Genomic DNA, 15,467 nt, shown 5'->3' with positions numbered 1-15,467 from the left:
GTTCAAACTGTTATAATGGCTCAACTTTCCTGCTTGCAATGTCATCTGACTGGTTGATTAACACATTAGTAATAATACAATTCATAATTAACCGTTTAGAATGGTCACTTGGTCAATGAATGACTTAATCATGCACACACAATTGCAATATTCATTTCAAGTTTGGTGTTGTAGAAAAAAGAGAAGCCAGGGAAATAGTTTTATAAAAACGCATCGTTTCTACACAATTTCGTGTAGACTAAAAGCTAAGCCAATTCAGGAACGATGACATCACGGATAATATTACCCATCTTAATTTGTCCATACAATATCACGTACATGATTAATAACACAACCTTGCCTTTACACCGTATCAAAGGGCTAATCTTTAGTCTATAGAAATGGCTCAAAATGTGTCTAACTTTCTTCTGAAAACTTCTAAACATTTCTTTTGACGAAGTTCCCTGACGCCCTACACGGGAGTCGGCTTGAACGACCTTATAGCGCGCAATACGCATTTTTTTATATTATCTTTGAATTTCCTCTTGATATATAGACATTTATTGCATAGCATTTGATATCATGTATATTATTACTTAAGACAACGTTGTGGTCTTCAATTGTTTTATTGGTTAAATGTAATTGGCGAAAACATGGTGAATATCTGTAATTAGAGAGTGCTGGAACTTCCACATGTTTCAAAGATTTATCTAGATTAAATAAAACTGGTCAAGGTATGGTATAATTATTAGTGACGGTTTTCATACGATGGTACCGCTATCTTGTGTTTTGTAATTGTAGCCTAGTAATAATGTAGCCTTCGGAATAAAACAAAAAATCAAACACAATAGGACTATGTTGAATATGCCAGTTATACATATTCACTTATTTCAAAGAAAATTAAAGACATCGGTTAAGCCTACATTGTGTATTTATCGAGAGTGTGAGAGAGAAACTTGTTTTGGAACAACTTTGGCTTCACTTCTCCACGGTAAGTTGAAGGTACGTTAAGAGTGAAGTAGTTTATACGTTAATCAAATAAAACACATATAATAATATGTTATTGGAATTTCTAAAAGAACTTTATTCTCTGAATGTATGAACACTACGATTACAGATTTAAATTGAACATTTGAGATGATTTTGATGTTGTAAATATTAACCTCTTTTCTCATATTTGTAACGATCGTAACCATTCCGTGGTGTTGTGGTTCCTTGGTATTGAATATTTACAAAACTGTTTCACGTAAAATGTAACTGCGAAAATGAATATTGACTCTCGAATTGATGCGTCTGTGCGATAGAATAAATATATTGAAGACTCTTGCAAACTTTCCCTATTGTTTGGATATTCTTTTTGTACAATTTGGTCACTTAAAGTCTTTCGGCTAAGCAACTACCTGTGTGAAACATTGTCAAAATGTTTATATTACAAAAGCGGTCAAACTATTACTGGAACACTTAATTTTATTTCAGCAAGGTGAAATCATTACCGGTGTCTAAAGATAGAAGTGAACAATCAGCACTTCGAACAACAAATTTAACAAAATATATCACTTACATGTAGAGTTTAAAAAACAAGTTTTGCAACTTCATGGAAACTTAACCGCAAATTTCCTGATGAAATCTGTTTTCCAAAGATAAAATACGTTTCAGTCAAATCGACAAGATTCACGTTGTATTTAGTCAGTACTGATGGCATATATACAATTGTCTTTATATACCTGCCAATGACACAGGTGACTGTTGTAATATGCAAAATCTTATTAAATATGGAATGATAAAACAATCGCTACAGAGACCACTATATGAAATACTGAAAGACTAGGACAACAAATAAAATTGGACTGGAACTGAAACAGTGAAACTAGAAGCTATTAACATAAATGGTATGAAACTCAGAATACTAGTCATATGCACTAGCAGAAAAAGCAGTAAGACTGATGATCACCAATGACAAAATGACAAAACGTCCAATGATAGACACAGGCTCATAAAGACATTTTTGTCCAGAGTTAACCTTCCTCAATACATGGGAACTCTTTATAGAGATTGGCTAGAGTTACAAACAGGAACACTACTTTAAGAATGCTAACATTTGAAGACGTTATTGATGAAATTCGACTTGGATTGGAATAGCTATAAGATTTTATTCACTTTAAACAATTTGTCATTTACAGCAATTCTAACAGGCAAGTTCCAAAAAGATGTTAAGTAAGATGTGTCTCTTTTGGGATAAATGGCATTTGCTTAGATCCTATCTGACAGAAATGATAAAAACATTTTTTTTTTAATAGAGGACGATGAAGCGTTTGATGGAAATATTGTTTTTATTGCTGAAATGTAGCCTACAATCACACCTTTACATTCATGTACTTTTTTTCCAAATTTTGGCTGTCTCGCACAGTTTCAACTAGTGAAATAATACGATCAAATCAAACACCGCCTGTCTCTCTGTTTACATGCAGATTCGAGCTGAAATTTTCAAAAAGCATTCCCTGTGGGCATGCGCTGAAGGCCACACTCTCCTCTGGTCTGTGTTTGTAAACAGGGGCAACGGTTCACATTGTTTTGATGTAATTTCTGAATTAAATTTTGCTCATGCATTGTGAAATAGCAAAAAAATCGGGAAAGAATTAGAAAGACTAGTCAATCTATCACCACTGAAAAATATGATTCGGCTGTTTCGAGCCATTACTTTTTGTGTATCCAAACGCATAATCGGACTTTAAGTGTAGGTGGCCAAAAACTAACACAGTTGTAAATGTGCTGGTGAAACTTGCTGTTAACTGTTGAAAACTCTTTCAAATCGTGGCATAGAAAAGAGTTAAAGGTACATTATTCTTGGTTTCAACTTTAACCAAATACTCTTAATACTATTGTCCGAAATTAGATACAATTCCTAAAATTTAACTTTTATACCGAATTTGATCGTCTTCATAGAAAGAAAATGTTTTAATAAGTTCCTTCTTCCTGCCAAATCATACCTTCTTTATGAATAAATGGGGTCGACAATCCTGAAATGTCTCAGTTAGAAACCAGCGACCTGCATCATAGTCCTTTAGCCACCTTTCTGACCAAAGTATTTCATTTGTTCCACACGCCTTTTATAGGAACACTGCATACACTGGAGGAAACATGAGAAACCTACTATATGCAAGGTTTCACCTGCTACTATGTTATCGCATGTTCTTTAAGGAAAATCGTCACGATCCTCTCCAATCCTCTTTCTGGCTTCTAGCGATTACTATTAGACATACAGTGAGCAATATTTGTAAGGTCCATGGCGTAACGACTTTAAGGCAGATATGGTCGTTAACCTCTGTAAGTACAGCCTCATAAGGGCTTTATTTTCATATTCACTGCTACAACAGAACAGGTGTAATCGTGAGTATTTCTTTGAAACAAACATATTCCTGTATCCCAAGGGCCACCGTAGATTCCATTCAACATAATAGCATGACAACCATTGAACCACCAGCCGCCGGGATGGAATTCACTAGTAGCACAATTTTGAAGAACTAAGTCATTGTCCTGATCGTAGGTAGTAAATTTCATATCTCGATGGTAATCCATGTAGTCATAATCTGTTTAATATAAAAAGAGATTTTTTATACTAAGCTTCTTTAAAAATTCATGAGAAGACTTTTTACAAACTTATCCATTTCTTTTTACAGTTATTGTTACAGGCTAACTGAAAAAAACACAGATATGTCATATACTATTCGGATGCAGTCTAAAGGCTTCCTGTAGCCTAAACAAGCATGAAACCTCAATTTAGCATTGTGTACCTTTCGATTTTAGTTGAAGTATCCCAAGAACTTCGTTAGCATTTGCATATTAGTAATTCCCCTTCGCACTCTTCAAGCGTTTTAAGAGGTCTTCACAAATATGCTATGGCATTAAGAACAAACAACTATACATTTTACATTCAGTCAACAAAACCAGACTAAATTGAATTTGTCAGAGGCAGGTGATATTCGCGAAAAAATACGTACCAAAGCTCCCTGTGTAACTTCCAAGCGTTATCTCGTATTTTGTTGCCTCGGAGCTAATTCTAAAAAGATTGTAATGAAGATATTCACTGGCATCATTGGTGGTGTTGAACCAAATTTCAATTCTGAGTTGATGATCTCTCTCAGCTGATATGACATGTATTTTCTCATTTCCAAGCCAGAAACTAGAATTGAGATCGCCAAATCCATCTCTGTAGGTTATCCAATCATTGAAAAATGACACAGAAGCATCAACTCGCCTCTGAAACAGCTGTATAAAAAATAACCGCTTGTTTTAGAACGATACACAAGTTGAATATGTACAGTTTAACTGAAGGTGACAAGAAATGCCTCTGGAAGAGATCTCATAATTGCTTAAATGAATTTATGCGACGACGAAAGAATTGGGAAGACTTCATGACAATTAAGAAAATACTGAAGTTGCTATTATTATGAAATAAGTTACTTCTATAAACTGTGCTTTCTTGTCTGCTTCCTAAATGAACGTTACCTATATCATGGCATAACTCATGTAACCTACAAGGTTTGCAGAAGTTACTCAAGTGACGAACGTTTGGTATCGCTGGTCGAAATTTGACCCAAAGCGTAATATTAAGGGACTTATGCTGTCATTTGGTCAAGAATTTTGTTTGTAAAATGAGCGGCTAGTAGTAGCTTTTGGAACAATCTAGGATGGTAGTTAAAGATCGAAATATAAGTGAATGTTAGATTAAGTGGAATATTATCAACATCAACGTCTTGTTTGCATGATCACAGGGTAATATCAACTCCGCGGTTTGATTAGTAAAAGGACAGGAACATTACAGCGTGCAGCCACGTATACTTAAAATGTGTTCCAGCAATAGTGTTACAGATTATTGAACTTTCTAAGATTAATAACCTCTATTTCACCTGACGGATGGGATAATATTAATAATGTAAAAGAAAATTTAGATATTTGTCATTTTAAGCATCTGCAAAAGAACATTTACGAGTTATGCGAAATGTGAAATGACAAGTGTCCTGGTTTCGTGAAGAAAACTTACCATCCAACCACTTTTGCAATAAACTTGGAAAGGTTCATGTGCCCAAGTTGGCGGATGTATCAAATAAATGCCTTCTTCGGTGGATAAACCATTATAAACATCCTGACAGTTTGTGATTACTTGACAAGTCGTACCATTTCCCCAGTAGCCCTCTTTACACTCGCAAGATGAACTTTGACCTTGTTTCTGGCATGTTGCATTATGACTGCAGGAGTATTCTTCACAGTGGAGAACATCATTTTCACATGTACAACGTCTTGTGCAGTTTACGTTAACATGCGATGATCCGTTCTGTGCAGAAATGTTAATAATTACAAGTTATGGGAAGATAAAGCTGTGCTAAAACGAGATTTTATTCAACGGCTGATAATGAATAATACGTCAGCGGAAAATGTAATTTCATATTAATTGTCTTTTTCAATCTAAATGTAATTGTAAAAATCTTGTCTGGTTTACCAAACGTTGGGACTGTCACACAAAACCATGAGAAAACAGAATTGTAATATAATTGCATGTCCTACACGCAAAAAAATGGAGTGTTGAATTTTAACACTTTCCAGGTGTAAACGTTCACCCTACACCTGAAGGGTTACTCTGACCCTGAGTAGGGTTACATAATTTATGTAGCGTGGATTTTTTAACACCTGTAGAAGTGTACTTTCAGTTCGAGCATTCTGATTGGTCAAACCTCCCGTCAGCTGGATTCTTAGTGTAAGTTAAGTGTTTAAACGATACCACCGTACCGTGAACACCCATTTACCGTACCTAGCAATACTTGTACCAGTTTGTCGACATTTATCGTTACTAAATGTACTATAGTAACCACAGCCATATATACGTTCAAGCCACAAAACGTTACGTACTCAGTGTGCGATAACGAGCTACAATGGCATGAAAATGACGTTATAGGAGACTGGGGCCTGGAAGAATTGATTGAAAAATTCGAAGGTATGTTTTGATATGATGTAAGTGTACATGACAAGAACGAGATATGCTTAGAGACCCACGACTAAGCTGGGTAGACGAATGCATTTGAATCGCTTGCGTTACGTAGACCTAACGTTAAAGTCATACTATAAGTTAATATAATAGGCTAGCTGCTGTTTGTCATAGTCAACTCATAATTGTCAACGAATCAGTGTAGCCTACATACAAGTAAACATTAAACGGAATTGCCTTCGGACGGACGGAGGACTTTGGTCTAGGCCTTTATTGTAATCTAGTGCATTCTATTCCTTTTTGTGCGTTAACCGTAACTTGGTATACCCTGCGAGTCACTTTTTTAAGTAGTACTAGGCCTACTGCTAGGCCTAGTACTAGTAGGGTATACTTAGGCTATTTCAAGACAATGCATTTTAAATAGCATCGGGCATGGGCCTATAGTTACGCTGGTACTATGTTCAATAAGGGATAAACATATATTCATGTAATGCAATATATAATTACCACTATTTGCCATTTTAGCTTGTAAGTTGTAGCAAGTAGGCCGAAGCTGATGTGGACAAGTGACACTTTTAGACCTAGGCCCAACTATAATTTAGCTATATTATGGAAGTGATCTAGCTGTTATAATTCATAGCAATCTACACAATTGCATACAGTGGGAGTGAGCATTATTTTAAGCATTGTTAACATGATGCATTGGTTATAAAAGTTGCCTACCTTGTCTGATGAAAGTTGAATGCAAGTTCCTGTTTTGACAAGTAATCACTATAGGCCATCTGGCTTTCTAGATTCAAACGTACTTGAAGAAGTTAGAATCACAACTGATTAAATTGTGGGCATTTTCTTTAGGAATGTTCATGTTTTTTGAGGGGTACATGTAAAAAACTGCTTATGCTCCAAGAAGGTTTTAACACAACTTCATTATGATGGGAATTTTCTTTTCTTTTCTTTGTTGTTACTTAGGAAGCATCAACTTGGAATTCTATTTGCAAAAGATTTCAGAAAGACCTCAGCAATATGTGTTACTTCTTGGAGGAAGCAAAATACACCCCAAGCAGTCATTTGTGATCATCCAGAGACATGCCCTACCCCAGAGGACATTTATGAAGCCATTGATGTTTGCTTCAAATTATTCTACGTGTTAAATCTGAATTATACCAAATTGCAAGTCTCGGTGCCTGGGAATTTTTCCAAAAAGTTGTCTACAAGTTGCCTGGTGGTGTGAAACGCAACCAGATTCGAGATTTTTATGCTCACCGTGCCGACAAAAAAGACAAAGTTACTGCAGTTTAGCAGTTGTCATAGACAGAACTCCATGTTTCCTCATCTCACGGATCAGAATGTATGTAAAGTTGTTGCTTATTTGGAATTGTCTTTTGGAAGAGTTTTTTTTTGTGTTTAATTTGGAATACCAAAGGCACGAGCCAACAACAAAGACAAAGTAACTGCAGTGTAGCAGTCATCAAAGACAGTACTCCACGTTTTCTCATCCCACGGATCAGCATATATCTAAAGTTGTTGCTTATTTGAAATTGACTTTGGGAAGAGTTGTTTCTTGCGTTTAATCTAGAAACCAAAAGGCATGTGCAAAAAAAATAAAGACCAAGTAACTGCACTGTAGCATTTGAAAATGTTGGCACTTTTAAGTTGACTTAATTCCACAAGACAATACTTTTATAGCCTAAATTGTTCGTTTTACATTTAATGGGATATAATAAATGGACCTCTGGAATAGGAAGGTAGTAGGGTGTTTAATTGCTGAAAATCCCACATTCTGAATTGTTTGTGTTGTCATTGCTTTTTGCTCTCTCTTAAATGTAACTTTCTGCTGCGAGCGATTCAAACATGCATCCATATTGTTTACCTAATTACTAAGTAATAATTAACCTAAAACCTGTATAAAATATTTACTAAACGGATGCGATGTAAACTTTTCTGGCAAAATTTTACATAACAGTATTGTATTTGCGTTACATAATAAACATGTAAAACTTTACAAACCAGCAGTTAAATATACATCCAGAAGTATAAACGAGAGAGCACTATTGTGTGTTGAGAGTCCATTAAGTATCATCTTGACACAGATGACAAATGAACACTATATGGTGGTAATTCTACTCACTGAAGCAGAACTTTGACATCCAGAAGGCCAATAAATGTGCACTAGAGTGTTAATTATACTCCCTGAAGTGCAATTTTGACACCCAGAAGTGCTAACAAATGAACACTTTATGGTGTTAATTTTACTTCCTCAAGTGTCATGTTGACACCCAGAAGTTTTAACAAATGAACACTTTATTGTGTTAATTTTACTCCCTGTAGTGTACCTTCAACACCAGGAAGTGTTATTTTGACACTTGTATGGGTGTTGTTAAGGTAACACTCGCAAAGTGTTATATTATGTTACACTTCTGAAGTGTTAATTTAACCCGGTGGGTGTTGTCCCTAATCCAAACAGGGTGGGGTGTTAAATTCAACACTTTACGATTCAAATTTAACACTTCATTTTTTTTTGAGTGTATATAAGGTAATGTTTCTGACCCACCTAAAGCTATCATGATAGTGAACTCCAAATGCGAATAAAATCAACCAATTACACCAATTACGTTTAAATGAATCTCCTGTTCTTATATCTATATAGCAAAAGGTTAAAGGGACCTTCTTCAATGCAATCTGTAGAGCTACATGAACAAAACATGTGCTTGTTATTTTAGTTGTTGGTAGTGATGATATTTAAGCTCTCAAACACATCTTCGTAGTTAAAGAAGTCTTGACATATCAGGAAAAATCACAACTGTCGAGTTGTGTGAAAAATACCGAAATGACTCCTGTGGGCGAGTGGTAACACCCGCATTCTTCCAACGGTATGCATGCTCCATCTCTGATTTGGAATTCGTCTGGACATACGCACGTATAACCCGGTTCATCATTACAGCTCTTAAAACACCCATGGAGTCCTTCGGGATCATCGCACGTAGTTTGGCATGAACAGTTCAACCATATCATGTTGGTAGGACAGGATTCTGAAGTATCATGAAATGTTCAATTCGGCCATTGCAACAAGTGCTCTTAACTATGAATACAACATCGTGACGGTTCTTTCAAATACTCATTTGGCCAAAGGTTTACAAAAGTGAGAAATCCCTAGTTGATGTTTCTATATGCTATAGTTTCACCACTTGACTATGTATTGTCAGAGTGTTTCTAGCAAGTGTATTTTCAATCTAACCAAAGGTACTCTAACATATTGCGTAGAGTACGTATTGTGAGCGGTAGTTTGATTGGTGTGGCTATTTGAAATATTCTGATTGAAATATGAAACTAAGCTATCAAATATCTAGATACGTTATTGTAAATACCGTCTTATCGATTACACTTCATGTAATAGAGATACGTTAGAAACGTTAAACACCCGAGCAGTATACTATTTAAATATATCATAATATTTCTTACAATTGTGTCTCCAATTTTGAACTGTAGAAATGTAGGCTTAATGGCATAGAGTTTTAGATTACCTGCTGTAGGTGTCCGTGTTGTTGATAATTCATTTCTACGTGTAGTTGCTGTGGTCGATGACGGGTCAACGGTTGACATGAATAATTGCTCTTTATTCATAGATCGTGTTGTTTCATGTGAAATTCTCTCAGGTAGCAAGTGACCTGTTGAGGACATCGATGTTGTTGAAAATTCCTCTTTGTCGATAGTAGTCATTTTATCGGTTGACTGAAGCAACATTGTTTCATCTGTGGAGTACATGTTTGTACTTAATAATTCACTCTGTGTTGGAAGTATTCGATATTACAGCCTGCTGTTTTGCCATTTTAAGCACAAACAGGTTTGTTAGAAACACTATATTGTAAGAAAAAAAATTGTGCCACAGGAAATTTGTCAATTAGGTAGAGAATAAATATTCATTTAGGTTAAATTTCACATCTTTGTTCAAGAAAAGAGGGTAGTTTATGTCATTAAAGAAATTCGATACACTTTTGAAAATACAAAGCGCATATGAATTTAACAGGTAACATTACTTGGTAATGTTATTTGAAGCTTTAACGATTCATAATTTGGAACAATTGTTGAGTATGTCTAGTAAATATACATGTTACTGCTTCCTTTGAAATCTTCTTCCAATGAAGTTGGGAAAATTGCTTTTTAATGAAAAACTTTGCCCAAGAAACATTTCTTTCAATGTTAAATATCACATATAGTGCATGACCATTGACGTCACACTAGCCCCCCCCCCCCCAAAAAAAAAAAAAAAACGGTGAATAAAATATTGGGAACATAATTATTAGATCCAGGGCATGTCGTGGCAGCATTAATTGCTTTATATCATTGGAGTTGCAGTTGATCAATATAATTGCCCAAGAAAAACTGAGCGTACCTCTCAGTGATTCAGCTATCGACCGCTACTGTCGGAAAATCCCACGACAAGGTTGCTCGTTCATCGGCTCTTCTCGTTAAACTTATAGCATACCAAAGCAGCCCTTATTATGAATGACAGACGTAAGCTAAAGTCTACGTGATTGTAATTTCTGAAAACCTGGCCCAGCAAAACTAATCTATGCTGAACAAAACCCAAAAGTTACGGGAAGTATATCGATGTTGACCTTGGGTCGGCAGGATCATTGCCATGATAAAGTCTGCAGATGATCACCAGTCTAAAGTGGTTGTTTCTGGTACTCGTGACTTAGCTGTGAGGTGTTATTATTAATACTTTTTAACGCCATGACTAAGTCAGAATTATCAAATTCCATTTTTTTTTTAATTGTTATAATCGTTCTTTTTATATTGGAAAATGTACTTACTTTATTGCTGTGTTAGTTCATGCAATCAGCTACACATTCTTTTGGCAACAAATTGTTTATCATTTTGTCTATACCAGTTTTACGAACGTAACTAGTAATATTGATGGACTCGCCCGCCACACTAGTAATGACTTAACTGAAAATGAATTTGTCAATCAATGTCTTTCCTGAAAATGAGAATTGTGAGCCTTCTATTCTTCATATAAATTCACGCAGTCTTCACAACAAAAATTGACTCAATTTACAATATGCTCAAGCACTTTGGGAGTTCACCTAATTTGTTTGCAATATGAGAAACTTTGATCAATAGCACAACATTGTATGACTTGTATATTATTGATGGATAAAACTTTGTTCATAACGTTATGATTGATAGAAAGGAAAGGGGCGTGGTCATTTACATTAAAAGTAATATTAATTTTGTAAACAGGGATGAACTCAGTACGCATCTCAATAATGACTCTGATCATATTTTCATTGAGGTATCATCGTACGTTATAAGGACAGAATAAAAAAGCAAAGTTCATCTCAAAGTGTCGCCCTGGTAGCAGGTCTCCCAACCGTGATATAAAAGGAAATAGGTTCACACGACCGTTTGCGTCCAGTTGTCTGATGATCGCCGCACAGGCGTGAAACTCGGGTAACAACATGCTTTTAATTACCGTATAGGTATACTTTATTATGTTCTTGTACATCGAGCACCTTTGCAGCAGGAGTTCAACACCTGAATCTGTGTTATTTATATATATATATATATATATATATATATATATATATATATATATATATAGATATAGATATATATATATATATAGATATATATATATATATATATATATATATATATATATATATATATATATATATATATATATATATATATATATATATATATATATATATATATATATATATATATATATATATATATATATATATATATATATATATATATGAAGGTTTAGGTTTACTCAACAGAGTATATAGCCTGGTAGAATAATAAAACTGGGCACGCGGCTACTGACTTCCTAGTAGAGGCTGGATGAACTCCTTGGACTCCTGTCCGATCTAAAGGAGCTCTTAGTCAGATCTTGGTCTTACTTCTGACAGGAGGTCCAGCACCTCCTCCACACTCTGGAACTAGTGTTCCAGAGGGGGGCCTCAGTACAGTCGCCGAGGGCTCGACCATGTGACAGGTGGTACCGGGTTACATGGTAACCGGTAGTAAGAGAGATCTCCTGACCTGACCTTTGACAGCCTACAGGAGGCCACCAACAAACTTCAAGAAGCATGCACAAGATGGGGAATGAAAATCAACCCAACAAAGTGTAAAATAATGTCTGAAGATACCAAAGATGTTCTCCTTAACCAAGTACCTGTTCAGAAAGTTGACAACTTTGTCTTCCTGGGCAGCAATGTCCCCTCAATGGAAGAAGACGTCAAACGCCGCATAAGGTTGGCTTCCTGGGCTTTTGGAAGACTGAAAAATACCATCTGGTCAAACCATGACATCACCAGATCCCTGAAAGTAAGGATTTACCAGGCCCTCATTCTGCCAATAGCAACTTACAGCTCTGAATCCTGGGCACTCCGTGAAAAAGATCGTCATCGACTTGATGTGTTTGAAATGAGATGTCTCAGAGCAATACTGGGTGTCTCCATCCTAGATAAAGTGAGGAACAACACCATCAGACAAAGGCTGAATGTAACTACTACCATCAATGATGCAATCTGCAAGAGACGCCTGAAATGGGCTGGCCATGTCTTTAGGATGCCGGAGCACCGGCTTCCATATCAAGCATTCAAGAATGACTTCAGCAAGCCAAGACCTCCAGGACGACCACCTTCAAGATGGAAGGACCTAATCCAGAAAGACCTAGGTATGACAACCCAAGCTGTTGAAAGTTGCGCAGCAGATAGACCAAATTGGAGGAGGATTACTCGCCAGAGGGCAAAGGGACACAGCGTCCTACGCACCTAAGTCAGTAAGTCATATATATATATATATATATATATATATATATATATATATATATATATATATATATATATATATATATATATATATATATATATATATATATATATATATATATATATATATATATATATATATATATATATATATATATATATATATATATATATTCCTGCAATGTTCGGAGACGGGGTATTCTGCACAATTATCACGAATCGTTTTTTTTTTAAATTTTATTACTAAAACGTAAGCGAAACCGAGAGAGTGTTTCACCTACATAATTGCCCTTTTTACAAAGAACGTCACAATATATTATGTAAATGGCATTGCTAGTATCACAAGAGAAGGAAGAGGGTCTTAGACCATTGTCAACATTGGGAATTTTTAAACACATTACCCGGGGTAACACGGGGTATATCTGACACCCAGGTTTTCCGCTACGGAAATTACCGTGGAGGTGAAAACTCGGTAAGAAATTTTGGAGGAAGTGAATTAAAATCTGAGGTTGGGGGGGCTGACGAAAAACTAGCATGGGGTGTACCTTAAACGATTTCATACAGACTAATCGTCTATGAATGATGCAAACCCTGTTTGATGGAGCTCATAAAGGATATGATGAGCAGTTTATTATTTCTTTTCGCTTGCCTTGAAACGTCCATATCATTGCTTTCAGCCGTGTCTTAATCATTTTTGACAAATCTAGAAACATGTAACATTAAAAGAAGGATATTTCAAGATATTATGATGTTACAGATCGTAAATTTCTACACACGTGTACAATACCTAAGGTGCTCCAAACAAAATTTCGTATGGATGTGTGCATGCTCCATCTCTGATTAAGAATCCATCTGGATAAACACACATGCAATCTGTTTCATCATCACAGCTCTTAAAACACCCATTGAGTCTGTCGAGATTCTCGCACGTAGTTTGGTATGAACAGTTCATCCTATCATATTGGTTGGACAGGACTCTGAGGTGTAATGAAATTTAGTTGACAGTCGCAACAATTGTTCTTAAGCATGGATTCAACAACGTGAAGTTTCTTTCAAATGCTCACCTGGCAAAATGTTTAAAAAACTACAAATTCCGAATAGAGATATAATTTCCTAGAATAAATCTCTATCATGCTATTTTAAGTATCATTATGAAAGATTATATGATTAGCACAATCAGGATATCGTTACTTGTAGCATCACCAATTCACTATGACTTCTCAGGTGTTTTTGTAAAATGTGTCAGTTTAATTAAACCGAGGGTAATTTATTTATTTATTTATTTTATTTATTTATTTGTTTTTCCACAGAAGTACAAAGCGGAGGGAAGTCTTCCATAAAGCTTAAAAAGCTTAACAAAGTGGATGACTCCCTAAAGAAAAAAATTAATTAATAAATACAAATTGAATGTTTGTTACATAATGTACAGAAACTGCTGAAGTAAATAACTCATTTACATAATTTAATATGATGATATCAATTCTTTTTTTAAACATTTCTTAAATGAATTCTTTGTAGCCTTAGATTTAACGATATTGCTTAATGAGTTCCATAACTTAGTTGCACGGTTGCGAAAGCTGCGTGTACCTAATTTCGTATGATATAAGTTGCAATGAGCATTTTGTCTATTTCGGGTATTATAATTGTATAATTCTACTTTAATTGTATAGAAATTATGAAAGGAACCCGGAAGTAGCCCATGCCATGCTTTATACGTAAATACAGCAAGTTGTAGCCTTATAATATCATTTAATTTCAGCAGGTTTTGACCTTTAAACAATGGACTAGTATGCTGACGAAATGCAGCATGTGTTATGTTACGTATTGCGCCTTTTTGTAGTTTATTGAGACGGTCAAGACAAGTTATGTTAGCACCAGACCAAATAATAGAACAGTAGGACAGATGAGGTAGAATGAGCGTATTATAAATCATTCTTAGAATGTGTGTCGGTAGGAAATGTTTTATTTTAGCGAGTATACCAATGTTCCTTGCGACCTTAGAACAGATTGCTGAAATATGTTGTTGCCAACTTAGTTTTGAATCAATATATACACCTAAAAATGTTATGTAGTCAACATTGTTAATGGTGTACAATTCATATTAATGTTGTGAACTTGAGGAGGGTTGTTGGAGGAATTAAAAACAATGTAGTGTGTCTTGTTGACATTAACAGAAAGCTTGTTTGACCGAAACCAGTTACTAAACTTTTCTAGTTCATTAGAATGCAACATATGTAATGCAACATATGCAACATATGCATGTAATGCAACATATTGCGAAGAATACGTGTTATGAGCGGTAATTTGACTATTGGAGTTATTCTGATAGAGAAATAAAACTAAACTATCAAATGTATAAGAAAAAGGTTATTGTATATGTAAAGTATTGTTATTAAATACAGAATTTTACCGTTTACACAAAAAATCACGTGATTGAAGTTCAGCGTTATTGTAAAGTGTAGTTTTCGCCAAAAACGAGAACTAAAACGAAAAATGTTCTTGATCGAAAAGTATTGATGTCGTTTCGTATACAGTATGAAATGTAATTCTATAGAATTATACGCAGAGACACAATATTGAATATATATATATATATATATATATATATATATATATATATATATATATATATATATATATATATTGTTAATTCAATAAAGACCAATTTCTTTTAAAGTGAAATAATTTATGATTTATTCATTCTTAAATGTATAAATTTT

Source organism: Apostichopus japonicus, chromosome 9, assembly GCF_037975245.1.
Source record: "Apostichopus japonicus isolate 1M-3 chromosome 9, ASM3797524v1, whole genome shotgun sequence".
Taxonomy (NCBI): Eukaryota; Metazoa; Echinodermata; class Holothuroidea; order Aspidochirotida; family Stichopodidae; genus Apostichopus; species Apostichopus japonicus.
Note: the sequence above shows the minus strand (reverse complement) of the source record.